Raw genomic sequence first — 10,987 nt, 5'->3', positions numbered from 1 at the left:
GCGCGCCTGTATGTGTGTGTGTGTGTGTGCGTGTGTGTGTGTCACTGTGTGTCACTGTGTGTGTGTGTGTGTGTTTGTGTGTGTGTGTGTGTGTGTGTGTGTGCGCGCGTATGTGTGTGTGTGTGAGAGAGGGTCATGTTCAATACCCGTACTATATATATCACTCTTGCTCAAAACACTGAGTTACAGATATAGTATAATGTACAGCAGTATGTTGACACGCACACCAGGTCACGCCTAGTTCATAACCCGAATACGAGCCAAGGAATCACAGACATGTTTCTATGCTTTCTAAAACATAAATATGGGAAGAAAATACCAGATGAATAATGGAGAGGATACATCTCTCAAAACCACGTACAAGAAAGGTAACAGATTTATCACTCTTGTGTAGCAAAGCCTGAAAGGTATGACCGGTTCGCGTTAATTAACTTTTGCAAAAACACTCGTCATTTCAGCCAACAAAAGGCTGCGTCTTTGATGAATAGGGTATGGCGTTAACTTCTTGATCGCCGAGAGATAATTATCGGGTGTTTATGAGTTTTTTCGTGTGAAAAGTTAAGTGTTCGTGGTATGGCGTTAACTTTTTGATCGCCGAGAGATAATTAGCGGGTGTTTATGCGAAAAGTTAAGTGTTCGTGGATGAATTATGACTCACACGTTGTTGGCGTGAATGTGAACTTGTATTATTTTTTGTTTTACTGTGAGCGCAAGGTTTTAGGCCTATTTGCCAGGGCACCGGAACAAATTAATTAGCGAGGAATAGAATAAGTAAGACATACCTTTACTTTCGAGGCTCATGGAATAAGCATACAAATGGAGATCTCGCCCGATGTGGGACTACTTTATATTACACATATAAATATTCACACACAGGCCGGGTAAAACCACAACAGAACAAAGACAGTTGGGAACGAGAACAAGAACAAACACGGCAAAATACCAGACTATAAACACAGAGAGAACGAGAGAGAAAGAGAGAGAAAGAGAGAGACAAAGACAGAGACAGAGAGAGAGACAGACAGACAGACGGACAGACGGACAGACAGACAGACAGACAGAAACAGAGACAGAGGGAGACAGAGAGAGACTGAGAGTGAGAGAGAGACACATAGCCAGAGACAAAGACAAAGACAGAGGGACAGACTGAGAGACAGAGAAAAAAGGAGAGCAAACATAGTATGAGGGACAGAAGCGTTGATACAGTAACACAAAGAAACAGAGAACAGTGACAGAGGGACAGAAGAAAGGGGAGAGTCCGGAAAAAGAACAAAGAATCATAAAACCAGATACAATAAAGTATCCGTTCAAAAGCTTACTCTACAGCCATTATACAATTTGGTATAGCCAGACAGACTGCGGTCTCACTCTTTCATATCTCTTTAGAGCTGGAGTCTCCGAAACGGATGCGTTAGTCATTTAATGAGGGTGGGGCATTTTCTTTCTTTATTTGGTGTTTAACGTCGTTTTCAACCATTCAAGGTTATATCGCGACGGGGGAAGGGGGGAGATGGGATAGGGAAAAGGGGGGAGATGGGATAGAGCCACTTGTTAATTGTTTCTTGTTCACAAAAGCACTAATCAAAAAATTGCTCCAGGGGCTTGCAACGTAGTACAATATATGACTTTACTGGGAGAATGCACGGGGGATAACCTGTCAAAGGCCGAACAGAAGCCGAAGGCCGCTCATGACACGTGTGAAGGCAAGTTTTGTCTGTTTTCTAGGTATTGTTTGATTTATGTCGGGATTTAAGGTAAGCTACTGATTCAGCGATGACTAAATTTGTTTCTCGATGCATACAAAGTCAGGGAGCGATTGATATTTGCCCGTAAATAGCCTTCAAAGCTGAAAATGTCCGCGATCGAGCACCGGAAATGGCTGTTCGATGGGTTTTGCAAGTAGAAATGTGCTTTATTTCACCAAATCAGCTCGTATTTGGTGTGGGTACGGGATTCTAGAGGACGAAGGAGTCATAAGAGGTGCAAAGAAGTGCTATTTGGGAGTAGAATAAATCTTCCGAGACAGTAGACAAGAGAAGGTCATATTTGAGAGATGCGCGTAGGCCGATTGTCTTTCCGACAAGCGAATGATACAGCAGATTAATCATTCGTTTTGACCAGAAACCTAGTCTCTAGTTTTTATGAATGAGTTTTTTAATTAAAACAATCACGAGAACTCTCTCGCTTAGCCTAATGGCTGTTCGATGGGTTTCGCAAGTAGAAATGTGCTTTATTTCACCAAATCAGCTCGTATTTGACATCGGTTTGGTATATATATATATTTTCTAATCCTACCGCGAACTGGATAGCAGACGCGGCACGACTGTTGCACCACACTTTGAAGGGGATATAGCTCAGTTGGTAGCGCGCTGGATTTGTATTCAGTTGGCCGCTGTCAGCGTGAGTTCGATCCCAGGTTCGGCGGAAATTTATTTCAGAGTCAAATTTGTGTGCAGATTCTCTTCGGTGTCCGAACTTCCCCCCCCCCCCCCCCCCTCCCTGTGTACACTACATTGGGTGTGCACGTTAAAGATCCCACGATTGACAAAAGGGTCTTTCCTGGCAAAAATTGCTTAGGCACAGTTAATAATTGTCTACCTATACCCGTGTGACTTGGAATAATAGGCCGTGAAAGGTAAATATGCGCCGAAATGGCTGCAATTACTGGCCGTATAAAATTTCATCTCACACGGCATCACTGCAGAGCGCCTAGAACTGTACCCACGGAATATGCGCGATATAAGCCTCATTGATTGATTGATTGAAGTAATCCCACACTTTGAAGTAAATTACTTCAAAGTGTGGGGATGTGCCCCACACTTTGAAGTAAACCCATTTTTTACTTCAAAGTGTGGGGGGATCTTCCCACACTTTGAAGTAAACTCAGTTTTTACTTCAAAGTGTGGGGGGATCTTCCCACACTTTGAAGTAAACTCAGTTTTTACTTCAAAGTGTGGGGGGATCTTCCCACACTTTGAAGTAACTTACTTCAAAGCGTGGGACTTTTGCATCGCCTGTTTGAGCCTGATGATTTTGTCCAAAAAAATGGCAGTCTTTTGGATGAGTGAACAGAAAAAGTGAGCGAGCCAAGAAACATAGGGATGTTTGTTATCAGGCTTTAAGCAATGTCCCATTGTTGAGTGTGACGAAAACTCGTGGTGACGATTTTAAAACATGTTGGGTCACGCATGGTCCAACCTTACATGGTCCAACCTTACATGGTCCAACCTTACATGGTCCAATCTTACATGGTCCAACCTTACATGGTCCAATCTTACATGGTCCAATCTTACATGGTCCAACCTTACATGGTCCAACCTTACATGGTCCAACCTTGCATGGTCCAACCTTGCATGGTCCAACCTTGCATGGTCCAACCTTACATGGTCCAATATAACATGGTCCAACCTTACATGGTCCAACCTTACATGGTCCAATCTTACATGGTCCAATATTACATGGTCCAACCTTACATGGTCCAACCTTACATGGTCCAATCTTACATGGTCCAACCTTACATGGTCCAACCTTACATGATCCAACCTTACATGGTCCAATCTTACATGGTCTAACCTTACATGTCCAACCTTACATGGTCCAATCTTACATGGTCCAACCTTACATGGTCCAACCTTACATGGTCCAACCTTACATGGTCCAATCTTACATGGTCCAATATTACATGGTCCAACCTTACATGGTCCAACCTTACATGGTCCAACCTTACATGGTCCAATCTTACATGGTCCAATCTTACATGGTCCAATAATATATATATGGACCATGTAAGATTGGACCATGTAAGGTTGGACCATGTAAGGTTGGACCATGTAAGATTGGACCATGCGTGACCCAACATGTTTTAAAATCGTCACCACGAGTTTTCGTCACACTCAACAATGGGACATTGCTTAAAGCCTGATAACAAACATCACTATGTTTCTTGGCTCGCTCACTTTTTCTGTTCACTCATCCAAAAGACTGCCATTTTTTTGGACAAAATCATCAGGCTCAAACAGGCGATGCAAAAGTCCCACGCTTTGAAGTAAGTTACTTCAAAGTGTGGGAAGATCCCCCCACACTTTGAAGTAAAAACTGAGTTTACTTCAAAGTGTGGGAAGATCCCCCCACACTTTGAAGTAAAAAATGGGTTTACTTCAAAGTTTGAAGTAATTTACTTCAAAGTGTGGGATTACTTCAAAGTGTGGTGCAACAGTCGTGCCGCGTCTGCTATCCAGTTCGCGGTAGGATTAGAAAATATATATACCAAACCGATGTCAAATACGAGCTGATTTGGTGAAATAAAGCACATTTCTACTTGCGAAACCCATCGAACAGCCATTAGGCTAAGCGAGAGAGTTCTCGTGATTGTTTTAATTAAAAAACTCATTCATAAAAACTAGAGACTAGGTTTCTGGTCAAAACGAATGATTAATCTGCTGTATCATTCGCTTGTCGGAAAGACAATCGGCCTACGCGCATCTCTCAAATATGACCTTCTCTTGTCTACTGTCTCGGAAGATTTATTCTACTCCCAAATAGCACTTCTTTGCACCTCTTATGACTCCTTCGTCCTCTAGAATCCCGTACCCACACCAAATACGAGCTGATTTGGTGAAATAAAGCACATTTCTACTTGCAAAACCCATCGAACAGCCATTTCCGATGCTCGATCGCGGACATTTTCAGCTTTGAAGGCTATTTACGGGCAAATATCAATCGCTCCCTGACTTTTTATGCATCGAGAAACAAATTTAGTCATCGCTGAATCAGTAGCTTACCTTAAATCCCGACATAAATCAAACAATACCTAGAAAACAGACAAAACTTGCCTTCACACGTGTCATGAGCGGCCTTCGGCTTCTGTTCGGCCTATGACCGGTTATCCCCCGTGAGAATGCAAGTTTCCAGTACAAAGGACGTAACATTTCTAACAAACTGCTTGACTAAAATCTTTACAAACATTGACTATATTCTATACAAGAAACACTTAACAAGGGTAAAAGGAGAAACAGAACCTGTTAGTCGCCTCTTACGACATGCTGGTTGGCATCGGGTAAATTCTTTCTCGTCCCAACCAATATGGGACTCCCCCTAACCCGCGGGGGGTAGGGTGGGGCAGGGAGACAGCGTGCATGTGTGGGCAAACAATGTTCTCCCGTGCATTGATCTTGTTGTGTGCATTGTCTTTAAATACAACTCAAAATTCACACCGAAGAAACACTGCTTAAATATATAATGACAGTGCTGGCCCCATTTCTCCAAAGCTTTCAAGTGTGCACGTGCAGATCGAATGACGTCAAGATGTGCGCTGTCAATAATGGAGTGGTTATTTAATTGCACACACCGCTTGGGAACCATCCAGTCCTGGGTTGCATTTGAATGTTAAGGTGTGGGGGGGGGGGGGGAGGATTATGTGACCATAAACCGTATCCGTCTACTAGTGTCCAGCGGTGGTATATTAATCATATCCTCAACAACCACCTACCCCCTTCTTCATCCCCCTCCCCTCCCTCACTCTCCCCCACCATCGACACACTTCATTCGCTCTGCCCCATCTCATTGACAAGTCGCGTAAGGCGAAATTAATACATTTTATTCAAGCTGTCGAACTCACGGAATGAAACTGAACGCACTGCATTTTTTCACCTAGACATTACAGCTTCGTCAATCCCCGCAAGAAGGAAATCGCTCACCTCCCACGTGCAAAACGCAGTGAAATTGACAAGCCAGAATATCGCGGTAGCATATTGCGCCAAGTAGGAAAGCGCGCTTTTCTGTATTCTTGTTACCTTTCTGAGCTTGTTTTGAATACAACCTATCATATCTATATGTTTTTGAAATCAGGAAATGATAAAGAATAAGATGAAATCATTTTCGGATCGATTTCTTAAATTTTATTCGGAAGACTAATTAATCTATTTTCGTTAATTGTGATCACATTTTAAGAGTAAACATGACATATGTATATATTTTTTTAGATTCAGAAAGTGATGAAGAATACGATGCAATCAATTTTAAATCTGTTTGCGAGAATTCGATTTTAATGACAACTTTAATGAGCAAACTCATTAATTAATGTTTAAGCCTCCTAGCTAAAATGCAATACCAAAGTCCGGGGTGCGTCGAAGATTACTTGACCAAAATTTCAAACAATTTGGTTTAACAATGAGAGCGTGACAGTGCTGCCTCAACTTTCACAAAAAGCCGGATATGACGTCATCAAAGACATTTATCAAAAAAATGAAAAACGTGTCTGGGGATGCCATACTCAGGATCTCTCTTGTCAAGTTTCAAGAAGATCGGTCTAGTAGTTTTCTCTGAATCGCTCTACACACACATACACACATGCACCACGCCCCTCATCTCGATTCCCCCCTCTACGTTAAAACATTTAGTCAAAACTTGACTAAATGTAAAAAGAGAAAAGTAACACGCTGTTAACAAGAGATAAGCATCAATTTGGGCGCTCGTTAGGACTAATACAATGGCTCGACACGCCCGGGCGATTATTGATTTCATCGTCATGTCCACTGGCCCGGTGGCTGACTGTCTGTCATTGACGGCTGACGTGATGTGAGTGCTGCCAATATGTGTGTGTGTGTGTGTGCGTACGTACGTGTGAGCGTGTGTGTGTGTGTGTGTGTGTGTGCGTGCGTGCGTACGTGTGTGAGAGTGTGTGCGTGCGTACGTGTGAGCGTGTGCATGTGTGTGTGTGTGTGTGTGCGTACTTACGTGTGAGCGTGTGTGTGTGTGTGTGTGTGTGTGTGAGAGCGCGTTTGTGAATGTGTGTGTGCGCGCGCGCGCGTGTGTTCATTAATTTATCTGTCGCTTCCACCGGGTTACCGGGTCACAGTCCTGCCTATGCGGTTGCAGTGACGTTTGGTTCAGTTTGTAACGGAACAGTTGATGTGTGACGGCCTACGTGATGTGTATAATATATATGCTGCTAATGACTTACTCAGCCACTGTTTGTGTCACTGTCCTACACGCGCATTTGCTGTGATGACATGGTTCGATTTGCAATGGGACCGTTGGTCTGTGTCACTGATGTGGTATCGGCTGCTGCTCGGTTGTCTGGTCGAAGTTCTTGATTGATTGTGTGATCGTATGTAGTATGTCCATTTGGATGTGATATATATTTTTTATATATACTTATTTCTCTCTCTTTCTCTGCTAAGAGATTTTAACAAATCTCGGGAGAAAGTCTCTGCTGACTTTCAATTGTTTCTTTCACAATTTCTGATGTTTTATATATAACAAAATCAAGGAAAAGAAATATGTGTGTTAGTTCTGTAGCTCTCTGTCTCTCTCTGTTTCTCTGTCTGTCTGTCCGTCTGTCTGTCTGTCTCTTTCTCACTCGCTCTCCCTTTCTCAAAACAAGTGTGTGTGTGTGTGTGTGTGTGTGTGTGTGTGTGTGTGTGTGTGTGTGTGTGTGTGTGTATGTGCGTGTATGTGTGCGAGTGTATGTGTGTGTGTGTGTGTGTGTGTGTGTGAGTGTGTGTGAGAGAGTGTGAGTATGCGTGCTTGTGTGTAAGTGTGTTTGTGTGTGAGTGTGTGTGTGCGTGTGAGTACGTGCGTGTGTGCGTGCGTTCGTGTATGTGTGTGTGTGTCTGTGTGTGTTAGTGTGTGCGTGTGTGTGTGCATTAATCTATCTGTCCCGTAAACCGGGTTACCGGGTCACAGTCCTTTCCTGCGCGGTTGTAGTGACGATTGGTACAGTTTGCAACGGGACAATTGATGTGTGAGACAGCTGGTGTATGAGTTGCTAATAATTTGACTTGATGATCGAATGTCCGGTCCATAATTGTATATATATATATATATATATATATATATTTAACCTGTATAAGAGCGTCCATGTGTGTGTGTGTGTGTGTGTGTGTGTGTGTTTTGATTTATCATGGATATCAAACGGCTACGACTGATTGCGTTCTTCACGTGCTGTCGCGGTGACATGGTTCAATGTGCAATGTGACCGTCGATATATTTATGTGTAGCAGCTGAGTCGTGTTAGTTGATTGTTACGGCGTTGAGGGTTATGAATGACTGTGTTCTGTATAACATCTTTAATTCAGTCTTGCTGCATGCATACCTCTCTCCCTCTCTTCCCCTCCCCCTCTCTCACTCTCTTCGCTCGCGTACTCTCTCCCATCTCTCTCCCCTCTCTCCTTACCGCTCCATCTTTACATGCCATTTGGCTGACTAAATCGGGCAAATGCCGGGGACTAAATGTCACAAATCATTGGCATTGACATTCCCTCATTCTGTGTGTGTGTGTGTGTGTGTGTGTGTGTGTGTGTGCGTGTAGTGTGTTTGTGTGTGTGTGTGCGTCTCTCTCTCTCTCTCTCGATCTCTCTCTCTCTCTCTCTCTCTCTCTCTCTCTCTCTCTCCGAGGCTCTCGATCTCTCTCTCTCGATCTCTCTCTCTCTCTCTCTCTCTCTCTCTCTCTCTCTCTCTCTCTCTCTCTCTCTCTCTCTCAACGTGCAACATTGTGTTGCTAAAGAACAGATACAGTGCATAACTTCTACCATGAAATACAATCAAAAACGTACAGACATCACTGCTTGTACGACGATCACAGCTCTAAGGTAGCGGCCGCAGGTTTCAGCTAAACCATTTCGTTCAAATTGAAATCAATTATTACTTAAGCGACTTACGCTCACGCCGAAAGCCGGAGTCAGCGATGAAGACATAATTATGTTGCGGCAATGCTGTGAAGCAGACTGGAGAAGAAGAACAAGAGGAAGAACAAGAAGAACAAGAACACGAACTTGACAAGAACAAGAACAAGAACACGAAGAAAATTAAAAAGAACAAGAGCCAGAACAATAACAAGAACAAGAACAAAAGATCAAGAACAAAAGATCAAGAACAAAAGAAGAAGAACAATAACTGACAAAACAAAAACAAGAACAAGTAAACCAAAAAGATCAAGAACCAGAACTAGAAACATGAACAAGAAAAGAACGAGAAGAAACACTTTCAAGAATAACCAGCACAAGATTATTAATGATAAGAGAACTTACGTATTGTGAAGTTGTTCAAACTGGTCAAACGATAATTACGTCCGTTCACAGAAAACCTCGGCGCAAATAAACTGATTCCCAAGTTCCCGTCGAACTTGTTAGTCCACACAAACACGATAGCTGTTATAATATGTGTATAAATAAAGTTAGTATCCCGAAACTGACACCATAAATATACGAAACTTTTTCAGGACAGAAAAAGTTCCCAAAAAGTCACTGACACAGAAGGTCACTAATATCCACACATTATCACAAAAGTCAAAGAAAAAACCCGATGGTTTCCATCAAGGTGTGCCGTTCAGTCAGAGACTTATCCCAAGTTCTCCGCACAATACCTGTGTAACCTTTGCAGCGTGTACCTGTCGATGCAGGCAGGTAGGGCAGTATAGGTCGTTGCACATCGGTCTATATTTATATCCCCCAACTGAACACACAATCACTGCCTCCGTGTCTCTGACTATGGGCTTCTCTCTCTTCTGACTACCGCATCATGACTCTGTACTCACTGCCGTACTACATAGCACGCCTGCTGCTGCTGCTGCGTGTGTTGCTGCTTGCCGTCTGCGGTAAAGCTGCTGCTACTGTATGACAGGCCTCGCGTGCCAGCAAGTTAGAATTCCTGTGCGTCACTGAGCCGCTTGATTATATTAGTGACTAAAAGTAATTACACGAGGATTTTGCGAGGGATTATGTTCAAATACTTAATTTCCACTGATGTAGTAAAATTGGAGGAAAATGAACGGAGGAAAGTGAGATGATTTCACAGGGATTTTAAAGGATAATGTGAAAATCCTTTGTCAGTGATGAGGTAAAAGACTCAGGTACTGTACATACTATGATGTGCAGTATCGGCTTAAGGATGCCGTTAAACGGAGTTTACAGGAATGTTCGCGGCGATTCCGTTTAAATACTTTGTGGAAATACTGGTGACTAGGTAAAAAAAACACGGCATTTTTGTTTCATAAACATGAGTGAGTTCTGTAAATGCAAAATATTCATATTTTGATTTCAAGTGCCAGCAACCCTATGTTTGTGCGTGTGTGCGTGTGTGTGTGTGTGTGTGTGTGTGTGTGTGTGTGTGTGTGTGTGTGTGTGGTTGTGCGTGTGCGTGTGCGTGTATATGTGCGCTAGCACGTATGTGCGTAAATGTGTATGTGTTTCGGGTTGCCCGAGTGTTTTTGATCCAAAATATGCGTGGCTCAATATTTGTAAAGGTGTGAAAGTGTGAGAGAGATTAGTTGGGCTAAACTAAAGAGGGACTGAGAGATGGGGGTTGAGAAAGAGCAGGGGGGGGGGGGGAGAGAGAGAGAGAGAGAGGGAGAGAGAGAGAGAGAGTGAGAGAGAGAGAGAGGGGGTAGAGAGAGAGAGAGAGGGAGAGAGAGAGAGAGTGAGAGAGAGAGAAGGGGGAGAGAGAGAGAGAGAGAGAGAGTGAGAGAGAGACTGAGAGAGAGGGGGGGGAGAGAGAGAGAGAGAGAGAGAGAGAGAGAGAGAGAGAGAGAGAGAGGGAGAGAGAGAGAGAGAGAGAGAGAGCGAGAGAAAGAGAGAGAGAAAGAGAGACAGAGAGAGACAGAGACAGAGAGAGACTGCAACTGAAACTGAAACTGAAACTGAACTTTATTACGAAATGATAAAGGTTCTAGGCAAAGCCATTTTTTCAAACGTGTCCCTTATACTAGCGCTTAAAGACAGACGCAAACTTCATTTACATAACGCTTTCCAGACACATGAACCTTTCAGACACTGAAACTTCAGGCACAACCCGCTCACCATACTTTCACTTTTCTTGCACGTGCAGCACGCGCACTTACAACAAGAAGAAAGCCCCCCCGTGCACCATCCATCAGCGGAACACTACGGTAGGCCAACGCAGTCATGATTTCACGGTCTCAACACGCTATCGGTAGCGGGAGCCCCTCGGCCTTTTCCCTCCATTGTATCTCTCCGGGACTCCGCTCTGA

The 10,987-nt window shown here is 43.5% G+C and overlaps 1 protein-coding gene across 2 annotated transcripts in view; it reads right to left on the bottom strand.

Moving 5' to 3' along the window:
• LOC138964326 (GTP-binding protein REM 1-like) overlaps positions 1 to 9,522 on the bottom strand; it is a 140,847-nt gene extending 131,325 nt beyond the window's left edge. The window contains exon 1 of one of the 2 annotated variants that reach the window (XM_070336247.1): positions 9,030 to 9,522. The gene's annotated coding sequence lies outside the window, so the exon portion shown is untranslated. The remainder of the gene's footprint in view (positions 1 to 9,029) is intronic. The other variant, XM_070336254.1, reaches the window with a different exon arrangement.
• Positions 9,523 to 10,987: the final 1,465 nt, after the last annotated feature.

Source organism: Littorina saxatilis, linkage group LG1, assembly GCF_037325665.1.
Source record: "Littorina saxatilis isolate snail1 linkage group LG1, US_GU_Lsax_2.0, whole genome shotgun sequence".
Taxonomy (NCBI): domain Eukaryota; kingdom Metazoa; phylum Mollusca; class Gastropoda; order Littorinimorpha; family Littorinidae; genus Littorina; species Littorina saxatilis.
This window is presented reverse-complemented; position numbering and strand designations above follow the sequence as displayed.